This window comes from Myotis yumanensis, unplaced genomic scaffold (genome assembly GCF_028538775.1).
Source record: "Myotis yumanensis isolate MYYU_CA2020_CCGP unplaced genomic scaffold, mMyoYum1.0.hap1 SCAF_5, whole genome shotgun sequence".
Taxonomy (NCBI): Eukaryota; Metazoa; Chordata; class Mammalia; order Chiroptera; family Vespertilionidae; genus Myotis; species Myotis yumanensis.
This window is the reverse complement of record NW_027223756.1, coordinates 4,665,925-4,677,978: the sequence shown is the minus strand read 5'-3', so window position 1 is coordinate 4,677,978 and position 12,054 is coordinate 4,665,925.

Genomic DNA, 12,054 nt, shown 5'->3' with positions numbered 1-12,054 from the left:
GGCTAGCCTGGCGGGTGGTGAGAGGCCACGGGCAGGAGAACCGAGGCCGCCAGCCAACAGCCAGCACCAGCCGCCAGTCAGGTCGTCTCCCAGTCAGGACGTCAGGTGACGTGATTCCCGAAGAACTGCCCAGCTGAGCCCAGCCCAGACTGCAGAGTCACTTGCAAATCAGTGAGGATTGCTGTAAATCACTAAGTTTGGGGTGATTTGTTACACGGCAATGGTAACTGATACAGTCACAAGAAGTCTGAAGGGACACACACAGCTGGACACAGGTGCCTTAGGAAGGTGGGAGCAGGAAAGAAATACCCCAACTTCTCTCTCTTCCTCCCTCCCCATTTCTTTTCAGTGAACACAACCGGGAACCAGAGGTCAAGAGAGGCTGGGTAGCACTGCAGCCCAGAGTGGTCACCCTCGGGGGCTGGGAGTGGATCTGGGGGAGGGTGCAGGGCACCCATGGAAAGCGGCAGCATATGCGGGGGAGGGTTGGTCCTCACACTTATCCCAGGTGGGTCCCCAGCCCCAATGGTCCTAGGGCCGTGGTCGGCAAACTGTGGCTCGCGAGCCACATGCGGCTCTTTGGCCCCGTGAGTGTGGCTCTTCCTAAGCCTTAGGAGTACCCTAATTAAGTTAATAACAGTATACCTACCTATATAGTTTAAGTTTAAAAAATTTGGCTCTCAAAAGAAATTTCAATTGTTGTACTGTTGATATTTGGCTCTGTTGACTAATGAGTTTGCCGACCACTGTCCTAGGGAGTCCTCCATCCTCAGAAACATATGCACACACACAGGGCCAGTGTTTCCAGGCAACACTTGGTTTCCTGGAGAAGGGTAAAGGACTTGAGACAGCTCTGTTTTCCTGGGCTCTGAGTGGGTAACTTTCTCCACAGTCCATGCCCTGCTCACCACTGCCTGCACGAACCCTCCTCTCCCTAACTGCCCCCTGCCCCCCGTCCGGCCAAGAAATATGAGAAGGGAGCATACAGAGCACCAGCCGGACCCAGGGAACTCATCTCCCATCACCTTCTACCTTCCCCAGGCGCTGCTGTGCTGGTGAGCGCTGCCTCCTGGGCCCGCCCTCCCTCCAGGACCCTGGCCCTACGAAATCCTATTGACAGGGGTCACCAATGAGCAGAAAGGAGCTGGGCGTGGCCTGTGGACACCAAAGGTCTGCTCTGGGCTCGGCAGGAACAGGGGCTTTTTTTGCTGTCCCCGCCCTCATGGACGGACAACTGAAGCCACGTTTTCAAAACTGCCCTTTTAAAAAATATATATATATATATATATTTATTTTTTTATTGATTTTAGAGAGGAAGGGAGAGGGAGAGAGAGGTAGAAACATCAATGATGGGAGAGAATCATTGATCGGCTGCCTCTTGCACGCCCCGCACTGGGGATGGAGCTCACAACCCGGGCATGTGCCTTGCCCGGGAATCGAACTGTGACCTCCTGGTTCATAGGTGGACGCTCAACCACTGAGCCACACCGGCCAGGCCAGAACTGCCCTTTCGTAGGTGGCAGGGAGGGCCTGGGCGTTGGTGATAATTCAGGCTTCCTTTGGGACTGTGTACGAGAACGTCCTCTCCCCGTTGCCCTGCCCTGAAATGATGGCCACAGATTGGAGTGTGGCCCGGCCTTAGAGAGGAGCAGGGGGGCTCCCGAGGGACGGGGGAAGAAGCCAGGGAAGGCTCCAGGCGGCAGGTTGATTCGGGCAGGAGAGTTTGCAGAAAATCCCAGAGGAGGAATCAAGACACAGCAACCCCTTAGCTCAGTGATGGCGAACCTATGACCTATGAACTCATTTATTTGGTTGATTTTTTTCTTTGTTAAATGGCATTTAAATATATAACATAAGTATCAAAAACATAAGTCTTTGTTTTACTGTGGTTGCAAATATCAAAAAATTTCTATATGTGACACGGCACCAGAGTTAAGTTAGGGCTTTTCAAAATGCTGACACGCCGAGCTCAAAAGGTTCGCCATCACTGCCCTAGCTTCTCAGGGAGGAGCCCAGAGGGGGAGCCGCTGAGCTGGGTGGAGGCAGAAGAGGCAGCCTGAGCAGGATGGGGCAGGATGGGGCGGGCGCATCCTGCTGGCCAGCTGTCTATCAGGTGCTGACTCCTGGGGCAGGGACCTCCTCCGGGAGGCTAATCCCACATGGGAAAAACAGTAGCAGGAATGAGAAAGGGGCCCCTCTCTGGGCAGACAGACCCAGCAGCCCCGCTTCATCCTGGGCTCCGTGACGCTGGGGCTGCTGCAGGTGGTGACGCCTTAGTGAGACCGGGCAGGGCCGCCCGGCAGTGACACCCATCGCAGAGATAAACAGGCTCCAGGTTTCCTGTGCAGAATCCATCCCGGCCCATCCATCCTCCTGAGTGACGAGCCTGGTCTACACCCGCTTTCCCGTCTGCGTCTGCGGCTGCAGGACAATGGCGCCGGCTCGCCTTGTGCTTCCAGACCTGGGGACCCGCAGGATGAGGCTTTCTTTCCTGCCCGAGATAGGGAAGGGCGGGCGGGCCAGGAGTGCCCGCAGACAAAAGCTCCCCTTCCTCCTGTTGAGTAGACGTGGGGAGGGCCGAGGGAGGGGAGAGGGGCAGCCGGAGCGCCTGCAACGGGCCAGGAGGAGTTTGATGGGAGAGCTGACATTTGCCTGTTGACCTGCTATCAGAGCTGTCAGGTGCCCGGGCCTCTGCTGCAGGGTTGGGAAGGAAGGCCCAGGCCCGCCGCTCAGTCCAGCCTGGCCCTCGGCCCAGGCCCCCCCTTAGCATTCCCCTGACTGACATCTGACTGATATCTTCATTTCCCTCTGGTAAACAGGCCACCTCCAGGCCAAGGTGACAGTGACCTCTGGCGCTGCACGCGGCACGGGATTCTCCCTGGAGACCCCGCTGAAGCGCTTTCTCGGGGGGCGGGGGCTCTGACTTCCCCTCCCCGCCGCTCTGATGAGTGCTGACAAAGAAATGAATCACCGCCCTGCAGAAGGGACAGCGGGCGGAGACAGAGAGTGAGGAAGGGGCCGGCGAGGTGGGGGAGGTGTGACTTAGGAGGTGGCCCTGGTTTCTCTGCCGCTAAGAAAAAGGCAGCTGCCCAGGCAACACTGCGAGAGGCAGCCGGCCACGCTGCTCCTCTCTGACGTTCAGAAAGGATCTCCCGTGTGAAATGCTGGAGGCTCTGATTTTGCAAAGACAACTAAATATAGGTTCCTGGGGTCGAGCGTGGGGAAGGGCGTGGGCGGAATGCCAGCCTGTGCCGCAGCGCCATTTAATCCTGAGCGCTTCCGTGAATCTACGCTCACGCTCAGCAGATGTATTTGAGCGTGTGCCGTGCGCGGCGTGCCGGGGGACAACGCGTGCTTTCAGGAACGGTGGAGCCCTCCCAGCTGCCTCCATTACAAGGGTCTGCTGTCTTCACACCACTTGGAGGGGAAGTGCAATGCCTGGGAGTTGGGAAAGGCCTGGAGATGTGACGAGGCCGATTTTCATCTCTAGGAAGCAATGGGAGGTAGTCTCATGCACTGGTTAGGATGCCGGGGTGACAGGTAACATACACCCCAACTTAAAATGGTTTAAAGGTGAAGATCCCTGATCTAAGGTAGAGTGTCTTCAGGGTTGGCGAACTCCACGGTTCTCCCTATCACCACGCCTTCGGTCTCCTTTCATTCTACTCCCCTGGTGGCCCAGACCTGTCGGTTCTGACTTGGGCTGCTTTCCTCATGGTGCCAAAGTGGCTGCCACCGCCCGGCCATTGCACTCAGATGCAATTAATTCTTGCCAGAGACAGAAAGACACTGGCTTGGTTGGTTTCTCATTTTAAGAGCTAGCCAGCTTTCCCCAGGGTCCCGCAGCAGAACTGTGGTCAGAATTGTGTCACCTGCAGTTTTGTATTCACCATTGGCTGAGGGAAGGGGACTGTATGTTTGCCTTGAACAAGTCAGGTTTTAGTCTGAAGCTAGGGGATAGGGTGGCCTTGTCTCGGGGATGGAGACCTGAGTCAAGTTGGGGTTTCATTTTTAGTTGGAAAACGTGTTGCTCTGCCTTCACTTCCCACCGTTCAAGCGTCTCAGTCCCTTTTTATTTTTGTTGAACTGGCTCTTGGTCTCCCCCAAAAGCAGGCATTTCCTCTTGGTCTCCTGACTGCAGTTGGTTCTATTTAGCATATTGCTGGCAGTCTGTAGTGGTCTGATCCCTGTACTCACTTTATTAGCAAACCGCCTTTCACTGCAATTGATTGAAATCGTTTGAAATAATCAGAAGTAAAGAAAGATGATCCAAAAAGCAATGCCTTTCTGACAATGTGACTCCATATTAGAGATCATCTCTAGGGACCCTTGTAGCTTAATGTCTGACCTCAGGAACACTAACCGGGTGTGCAGCGCGGACATGCTATGCAATTTGGGGCAATTCTGGGCCTCAGAATTTCAGCCCTGAGATTGAATGGAGTGGGCAGATTTGGGAGAGCACATCCCGTCAGCTCCGTGGCAGAGGCTGCCTGAGCACTCCGTGAAGAAGGACTCAGAAGTTCAGTGGGGAGAGTACTGTGACCACTGGTCATGTCTGCCAAGGGCAGGAGAGGAGAGAGGGGTAGGGTTCTTTGACCCTGGGTCAGAGGATCTCAAAGAGCCCTCTAGCACTAGCATTCTTGGGCTGTTATTTTCCCCTTCTCCATAGTTTATGCTGAGGCTTTTAAGAGGCAGCCTAGTGCAGTTAGGAATCTGACCTCTGATGGACCTGGTAGTTATGGGACCTTGGGCTGGTGTTTCTTCAAACATGATGCTGTTTTGTCACTAGGATTTCTTGGTCTTATACAGGAGTATGTCCTGCTTTGTGCATTATGGATAAACTAGAGGCCCGGTGCACGGATTTGTGCACCGGTGGGGTTCCTCGGCCTGGCCTGCGCCCTCTCGCAATCCGGGACCCCTCGGGGGATGTCGGATAGCCAGTTTTGGCTTGATCCCGCAAGCCCAATCCAGACAGGAGGGAGCCTGATCTGTCCCCTGGTGGTCAGTGCGCATCATAGCGACTGGTAGACTGGTCGTTCGGTTGCTTAGGCTTTTATGTATATAGGTATTGATTATGCATAGATATGGACATATAGATATGAATAGTGTGTGTATGTAAACATATGGACAGTTGTCGCTTGGTATCCATGGAAGATTGGTTCCAGGACCTCCTTGGGTACCAAAATCCAGGGATGCTCGAGTCCCTTACATAAAACAGTGAGGAATTTGCATAAAACCTATATTTGCATGTAGGTGACAGCAGGGTGCCTGCAGGTCACTTCATTTGTGTGGACTCAGTGCAGTGCTTAGTGAGGTAAATTCAAGCTTTGCTTTTTTAAATTTTCTGGAATTTCTTCTTTAATATTCTGGATCCATGGTAGGTTGAATTTACAGATGCAAAACCTGCAGATATGGAGGGCCGATATGGTATATATAACACACACACACATATATGTCTTCATATGTCTAGAAAGCACACCTAATGCAGGCTCATTCACTTACTCGTTCAACAGTGTATGTGGCACACCTACTATGTGCAAGGCACTGTGGGTGCTGGGACACAGCAGAGAATGAGATGGCCAGTCTCTGACCTCCTCACGGAGCTTCTTTCTAAGAGGAGAGACAGACAATAAACAGATGAGGACATAATTGTTCCCTGTACATAAATATTGGAACCTGAAGGATGTGAGGGAAGAGCATCCTGGGCAGAGGGAACAGCAACTACAGATGCTCTGAGGCAGGAATGAAGTTGGCAGGTTCAGGAACAGCGAGGAGGCCAGAGTGGAAGGAACGTGGTGCACAAGGGGAGGCATCGTGGGCAGGAGGACACGAGGCCGGAGAGGCCGGGTCCTGCAGGGCTGGGAGGCAGGGGAAGGTGCGATTGTGCTGACTGGGACAGAGGCCGGCCTGGCTCCCAGCAGGGGAGGGACTTGGGTCTTAAAGGAGCCTCTGGCTGCTGTGTGGCTGGGGAGTGTCTGGGAGGTGGGAGGGGACACAGCAAGGTGGGAGCCAGTGGCTGAGTCTAGAGGCTGTTGTAACCGCAAAGGCAACAGGAGACGGTGCCTGTGGCAGGGTTAGGAGGCGGGAGGTGGCGAGATGGAGCCCAGAGGATTTGGGGATGGATTTTGTTTCGGGGGTGACTCTTAGATTTCTGGGCTTGAGCAACTGGCGAAAGGTGGCCCCATTTACTCTGGAGAGAATGACAGGGGTGAGGAAATCGGGGTCCTGCTAGGACAAGTTAGGATGCCCAGTGGGCAGCTGCGGGGGAGCCCGAGCTGGAGCTGGGGGTTAACTATGACTTGCGAATGTGGATTTTAGGGCTCCGTCAGAGCCGAGGCTCAGCATTTCATACGTGCCATGATCTCGCTTAATCCTCATGACAACGTGGTCGGACAGGTAATACTGTCTTTCGATTGCGTCTAAGTGGGTTACTTGGCATGTTCTGATTTTAGACCTGCTACAGTGTAAAAAATCGTGCATCTGAGCACTGATGAAATGTGGTCCTATTTTTTAAAAATATATTTTTATTTACTCCAGAGAAGAAGGGAGAGGGAGGGAGAGAGATAGAAACATCAATGATGAGAGAATCATCGATTGGCGGCCTCCTGCACTCCCCAACTGGGGAGCAAGCCTGCAACCCGGGCATGTGCCATGACTGGGAATCAAACCGTGCCTTCCTAGTTCATGGAACCGGCTGAAATGTGGTCCTATTGTTTCTATTTCAGATGAAGAAAATGAGGCTTCAGTAGCTGGCTCGGGGTCTCAGAGCTAATACCGGGCACAGTCGGGGTTCCTGCCCTTGCCTTTTCCTCGCTCCCTCCCCTGATACACATGATGCTTAGCAGTGACTGGCACTTGTACCTCTCCTAACGTGGTCGCCATTCCAAGCTGTTTAATACATGGCATCACATACATGCAACATGCATCCTACAGTGTGCTGTGCAACACAGGGAGCACGCCATGCACACACCTGCTCCACAATCAGGAACATGCATATGTCTTGGGGCTAAAAATGAACATTTTGGTATATTATTGGTATATTATTGTGTAGCTTTTCAGACCAAACTCCTCTGGGCTCAAATTTGCATGTTATTAAAGCGAAAGAAAAAGGATATTCTTAAGAATGAGCAGCCTCAATCCTGCACAATTCAACCTATCTTTCTTTTGGAAACCAAGGAGAGGCCGACTTTTCTCAGTGCGTACCCCACGACCTCCCCGCAAGACCAACTGCCCGTAAGTGAAACACCAAGTCACAGGGCAGCTGCCCGCGGGACGTGTCTGTGACCCGGGGGTTTTCAGGCACCAGCAGCTGCAGCTTGGGAACTGGGTGAAGGGGATTTCCAGCCCCTGCCAATCCGAGGCCCCCAGAGGAGGAGAGTGAGGGGAGGGGAATATAGGCCATGGTCCCCGCTGCCCCCGAGGCTGGAGTTGCTCTGAGGAGCAGCTAAGCAGAGAAGGGCTGGGCGATGGGGGAAGGCGCCCCTTTTCGACTGTGGAAGTCTTTGTCGTGCACCATTTATTTTGTCACTGGGGAGTGTCTCAGAGACTCGGTAATTCAAGGAAAGATTAGTGAGGCCTTATATGGCACTTAAAAGTTCAGACTTGTGAATTCAATATCAAGAAACTAGACAGCCCAACTTAAAAATGGGCAGAAGACTTGAATAGGCATTTCTCAGAGACGATAGAGAAATGGCGGATAAGCCATCACTGATCGTTAGGGAAATGCAAATCAAAACCACGAGACACCCCTGCACACCCACTAAGGGGGCAACTATAGAAAACGAGCAAATAAAAATGACTCGTGTCGAGGAAGACGTGGGGGACGGGCCCCTGTGCATTCCCCGTGGGGACGTAACACGGTGCCGCCGCTGGAAAATGAGGCGGTGGCTGCTCCGAAATAGTGCACATCGGGCCCCCAGGAAACCTCCCCCCGCCGGTTTAGGGGCCACATTTGGTATCAAAGTTTGTCATTGGGGGTGTCTCCCCAGGACTCACCTCTGGGGGCGGTGCTCACGGCGCCCTCTGGAGCTGCGTTCCAGGAATGGCCTTGTGTTGTGTAACCACAGCCACGGTCATCTGCACCCTCGCCCACTGGCCCCAAACGGTTGTCCCAACAGGGCTGCCCTGAGCGAAGCTTCCATGCCTTTCATCACTGTGTTCCAGCCGCGGACACGAGTCTTTCTCCTTTGTCACGGCCTTTTATACCGGGTGGCATCCGATACCCTCCAGCAAGGGGTGGTAGCTGATAGCCAGACACCCGGACGGAGATGAACCGCGAAAAGCACTTTGTGAGAGCGGGTCTGAGTTCTCACCAGGGGCTAGATTTCCCCGTGGGTTTGGCAACGTTAGCCACAGACATCCCGTCTCCGGGTGGCCGGGCCCTGCCAGCCGGGCCCAGCTTCTCTCCGGCCACAGCCGGGAAAGGCCCTCTGCTTTCATCTCCGTGGGATTAGATTGGACCCCCTTGGGTAACCCAGGCTCCCCTCCCCAGTCGAGGTCCTTACCTTCATTCCATCTGCGGAACCCCTTTGCCAGTGATGCCGCATAGTCACAAGTTCCGGGGTTTAGGACATGGGCATCTTGGGGGGTCGTTGGGTCATTATTTTAGCAACCACATTAGTGTATCCCCTTGATTTCTCCGGGGTGCTGTATAGGCCGGGACATTAGCAGGTGCTCATGAAGTTTGCTGAGTAAATGAACGGCTACCATTTATCGGGCAGGTACTACTAGGTGGTGGTGAGACGTGTTCGATGTGTGTTTTCTCACTTGTTCTTTGCAACAACCCTGGGCGGTAGGGTTTTGGCCCCGTGCGACAAGTGGGGAAACTGAGGCTCATAGCGGTGGCCGTCCAGCCAGCGAGTGGCTGAGCTGGAACTTGAGGCTGGGTCTCTCTGTCTCCACAGCCCACCGCCTACACTCCCGTCTTTTGTAGCTCGAGGAGGATGCCTCAAGCCAGGGCACGTCCCTGCTCCCAGGCACCTGCTCACTTTCCACGCCAGCACCTTCTGTTCCCAAGCTGGAGGTTGCCCAAGGCCCGGCTCCCTCCCTTTTGTGGCGACACTCCCTCGCTCCCTTTAATGAAATCAGTCCTGCAACCTGACGGGAGGATTAGGGCAGATTTTCGGGTATCAGCGTTGCCACGCAACATCTGGTCCAGGAGCCAACAGCTTTGGCGTCCCTGGGAGCTCTTAGGAATGCCGACTCCCAGGCCCCGAGCTCTGGGTCAGGCTCTCTGACAAGCTCTCAGGGGGTGTGCTCACACATTTGTCTTTCTTAAAAAAACAAACCCTGAGATATAATCGACATGTAACGTCATGTGAGTTTAAGGTACCAAATGGACGATGTGCTTATTGTATTGTGCGGTGTGTTTACCGCACAGCTTGCTAGCGAACCCTCCGTCACATCACATGATGTCACTTCTTTACGTGGCGAGAACATGTAAGGTCTACAGTATTGTTGACTCACCAGCACACGGTGCATGAAATCTGCAGGACCTGCTCATCTTCCAGCTGCATGTTTGGACCCACTAACCAACATCTCCCCTGCCTCCCACCCTCGGCCCCTGGCAACCACCCTCCTACCCTCTGTTTTCGTGCATTCAGCTTTTTTAGGTTCCACATACAAGTGAGCTCATATAGCAGTTGTCTTTCTTTTCTGACTTATCACACCGAGCACAGTGGCAGCATCTTCTTCTCCTGGCTGAGTACTATTCCGTTGTGTATAGAGACCCCATCTTCGTTACCCATTCACCCTCGGATGGACACTCCGGCTGTTTCCCTCTCTTGGCTACTGTGGATAATTCTGCCATAGACATGGGAGCGAAGCTATCTCTGTGATACCCTGTTTACATTTCCTTTGGGTAAATACCCGGGAATCGGATTTCTGGCCAAGCCATCAGTGGGGTTACAGCAAAGGAACCCATCAACCAAATGAAGAGGCAGCCTAGAGAACGGGAGAAATTATTTGCAAATTATATATCGGCTAAAGGGTTAATATTCAAAATAGGTAAAGAGCTCATTCCGCTCAATAACAAAACAGCAACAGCAATGGTGATTAAAAATAGAAGAACCGCCGTCAGTCTGTGAGAAGCCCGGGCGTGCGGACGGCCGAGGAGCCAGGCGCGCTGTCGGTGCCGGCGAGAACGTCAGCTCATGACGGCAGGAGGCTGGGCTTACCATCCTCACAAGAGCGATAAGAATCTGAAACTCTCCTGTGATATAAATAGTCTCCAGGGCCCTGAAAGTTACTTTTATCTGAATCAGAAATAGAAATAAAACAGGAAATGGGCAGGAGAGAAAAACTCGAATTGGGTCAAAAACAAAAGAAAGAAAAGAAAAACATGCGGCGTGTTTCCCGGACCACCTGCGCAAAGAAAGAGCAAACCCGCCTGGGAGCAGCAGCAGGCGCGGCCCGGAGAGCTCCCGCCACACGGTGGCTGCCATGCCTCCGAGGTTCAGGAACAGTTTCGGAGATACCTGTCGCCGTTTTCCTAGGAAGCTCCCAGCCCGGGAAAGCCAGCACCAGGCTTCAGCTCCTCTGGACTCCACTCCCCTGTTAATGACCTCCAGGCTCCCCGCAGGCCGTGCCTCCCTTTCCTGGGCAGGAATGCCTGTGCCCGGCTGGCAGGGAACCTGTCTTCTTAGCAGCTGCCCAAGCCCTGCAGCCCCTGCTTCTCTCCATTGGGGTCCCCACGGGGGTGTGAGAACAGTAACTCCGTGCCCGCCCCCCCCCCCCCCCCCCCCCCCCCCGGGAGAGGGCCGCCGCCCACAAAGGCGTGGCTCTCCATCATGGGGCCACGTGAAGAGTTTTCTCCCTGTCTCCTGGGAAATCGCTGATAAAGGAATTCTGTCTGCTGCTGCGTATGTACACCTCGGCTGGACGAACCCAAACTCTGCTCTGCCCAGTCCCCTCTGGAGCCGGCGCTGTGAAAACACGAGACAATAATGGAAGCTGAGAGCGGGCGCCGTAGCTGCGCCAGCTGCAGCCGCCACCCAGGGTCGGCTTGGCTGCCCTCCGGCCCTGAGAAATGCTTCTTTGTGGGGGTGGTCCGGGAAGGTGGGGAAAGGGCTAGAACAATGGGAAGGCACATCCCTGCAGCCCGTAGCATCCCCACTTCGGGGCACGTCTTTGCCCAGGAGCCTTGCTCCCGCCAAGCCTTGCGGAGCGGCTGCGGACAGGCTCGGGGAGTGTCTGTGGAGCCTCTGCTCAGTGCATGTGACGGAGCCCAAAGGCTGCAAAACACACCAGGGTGTTCCCGTGGCTCCGCCCCGTGGCTGTACCTGCCGCTTCCTGTTTACAGCTCCGAAGGGAGCCCCTGGGACCAGTCCTCCTGCTGGCTTTGTCCGCTTCCTCCGAGACCTGACGCGCTTCCCTCCTGTGCCTGGAAAAATCATCGCTGGTAACAGGAGCGAGGGTGACACTGCTCAAAACAACCGCCTTGCACGTTGGAGTGGCGTCTCGGGTTGACCTGAGCCTCGATCTTCTGCTCCCTGAGTTTTGGGGAGCATCCTGATACCAATGTGGGGGTCACAGTGTGAGATGACTCTTGGGGCTGACGGGGCTCGGCCGTGGGGAGGGGGAAAGGTATCTAAACCCCAGCACCCTCACCCGCCCAGCCGGTGTGTCCCCTGCTTACACGGTGCCCTTTCCCGAAGGGCTTCCTACCTTCATCCTGGTGACGAGGGCAGGTGGCCGCCCCGAGGACACTGAAGGTCCCGGAGATGACCCTCCCAGGCCGCCAGGTGGTGGGAGCGCTGGCCCTTGGCTCCAGACCTCTCTCGCTTGCCGTGGGGATGGAGGTCACAGAGCCTGCTGGTGAAGGGTACAGGGACCAGCAGTGTCGGCCGCCCTGGGAGCTTGTTGGGATGCAGAGTCTCGGGTCCTGCCGGACCCACGGATCTGAATCTGCATTGTGGCAGGCCCCTCCCCCGAGGAGCCCGCCTTAGAGGCCCCAGCCCGTGGCCTCGTTAGGAGGACGCCTGTGCTGACTCGGGACAGCCTGTGCTTTTCAAACTCTCAGGGGCACTTGGCTCTTGCAGTTGATCTTGTTTCTGT